The following is a 2,269-nucleotide window of genomic DNA, read 5'->3' as shown; positions in this document are numbered from 1 at the left end:
GTACATGGAGACACCACAGCTTGCACACCCACCCACATACTCCCCCAGTGACATAGCTACCACCTCTCGGGGAGATGGTTAACTACACGGATGGGACAGCTCTCTCTCCTCTGCTTAGAGCATCTTCATCTTATGAATAGTAGGAAATCACCTCCTGGAATGGACAGTAACCAATTGATCAAATATTGCTGGTCTGCATTCAATATGGGAACTGGTCGCAGGGCTGGATGTAGGAGCATTGCCAGCAGATCGAGGGAAGTGATTATCCCTCTATTCGGCACTGGTGAGGCCACATCGGAGCATTGCAGTCCAGTTTTTGCCCTCCCGCTACAGAACAAATTGGAGAGTCTAGGGAGGGCAACAAAAATAGATTAGGGGCAGGGACTTAGAGGAGAGGCTGAGAGCAGGCCACCCAGAGGGGGCAAGTGGGCAATTGCCCCAGCCCTGCAGGGCCCCCATGAGAGATTTATCTTAGAAGTATTGCAATGTTTTTTATGGAAGAGGCCCCAAAATGTTTTCCCAGCCCCCTGATCTCTGGTGCCCTGCCCACTCCACCCCCTTGACCATTCTCCTCCCTCTGAGGCCCCACTGTGCTCTCGCCCTCACTCCCATTGGCCACTTCCCACCCCGCTCTCCTCTTTGGTGAGATCTGCTGGTCCACCTTTCGCTTGCTCCTCTCCTCCCAAAGGCCTCCTTGTGCTCCTTCCCCCTAACCCCAAGTCTGCCTGCTGCCCTCCACCTCTCTGCCTCCCCTGAGACCCCGCCCAAACCTCTCGCCCCTCCCCTAAGACCAGCCCTGCCCACCACTTGCACCTCTCCCCTCCCCTGAGACCCACCCTGCCCATGCTCTACACCTCTCTCCCCGACCCAAGACCCGGCTCCTGCCCACCACTCCACTTCTTTTCCCCCCCCTGTAGACCTGCCCTGCCCACCCTCTTCTGCCTCAATCTCTTGTATTCCTTGAAAACATCAAGGAGAATAAAGAAGCTGAGTTTACTCAGAGGGAGGAAAGAAAGGAGCCACCAACCCTCTGACAAATCTCAGTGCCCCAGAGAACCTGCCCCTGCTATTGCAATCCCTGATGTGCTGGGAGATGATAGGTAAAAGGAAATGCTCTGAATGATCAACACAGGAAATGGAGAACAATCTAGAGAACGTCATTGACCAACAAAGACACTCTCCTCATCTCCAGCCAGAGGGAAATGAGCAGTAATTCTTGCAGTTCAGCCATGTACAGCTTACACAATGGCACAGCAGTGTGTGTGTTGGGGAAGCTGGTCTGAGGAAACAATTGGAAATGATCACTCACTGAGAACAGAACTAGAGTGTAGTGAGAGACATACTGCAAGCAGGTAGTTGTGGCGAGTGGTTAAGGCAATGGACTAGAAATCCATTAGGGTCTCCCTGTGCAAGTTCAAATCCTGCCAACTACATTGGATTTTCTGGTTCTTTAGTTTCAAGGGAGCTGGGTCTTGTCTCACTCTCAGACTATGTCTACAACACACAGTTATGCTGCTTTAGTTAAAGTGTTTTAATTAAACAGCTCTTGCATGTCCACCCTATGCCCCTTGTGTCGGCAGAGCGCATCCACGCTAGCAGCTCTTGGATTACCACAGAGAGCAGTGCATTGTGGGTAGCTATCCTACTGTGCAACTTGCTGCAGTGCTTTGGGAAGGGTTTGCAATGCCTCATGGGCTGGAACAGCATCACATGATGCAGGTTTCTCTATCACATTGTTCCATGGGCATCCTACTAGATTGCCAGTTGCTCTTCAACTGCAATGTGTGTGTTGGGATAGACAGTGTGTTTGTGTGTGTGTGGCGGGGTAGAGAACGTGTGCATGTGGGGAGAGACAGTGTGTGTGTTGGGGAAGACTGAGTGTGTCGGCACACTGTCTCTAATTTCAGACAGCTGCTAGATGCAACCAGTCCTGCGGCAGGAGGAGGGGGACAGCCCCAACATCAGCCCCCCTTCCCTCACTGGCTCAGCTCAGCACAGCAGCCTCTGTCACACACACACACTGCTGCCTGCTTAGCTCTGTGTCAGGGGTGCTGGAACAGGGGGGTTAGAGGGCCATGGCCCCACCACTCTTTACCGGCTGTTAGGACTCGTGATGGAGGGGGGGAAAGGGCGGAGTCTTGGGGGGGAAGAGGCGTTCTGTGTCTGTGACCTTGGAAGGAGAGGTGGTGTGAATGTGGATCCTTGGGGAAGGGGTGTCATGGGAGTGACACAGTTCAGACAATGGTGCCCCTCCACTGTAAGGAAGCTT

General features: G+C 53.1%; 1 non-coding gene across 1 annotated transcript; it reads left to right on the top strand.

Moving 5' to 3' along the window:
* The first annotated feature begins 1,352 nt into the window (after positions 1 to 1,352).
* TRNAS-AGA (transfer RNA serine (anticodon AGA)) lies at positions 1,353 to 1,433 on the top strand. The gene has a single exon. It is a non-coding gene; the product is annotated as a tRNA-Ser (tRNA).
* Positions 1,434 to 2,269: the final 836 nt, after the last annotated feature.

This window comes from Chelonoidis abingdonii, chromosome 21, assembly GCF_003597395.2.
Source record: "Chelonoidis abingdonii isolate Lonesome George chromosome 21, CheloAbing_2.0, whole genome shotgun sequence".
NCBI classification, from domain to species: Eukaryota; Metazoa; Chordata; order Testudines; family Testudinidae; genus Chelonoidis; species Chelonoidis abingdonii.
This window is presented reverse-complemented; position numbering and strand designations above follow the sequence as displayed.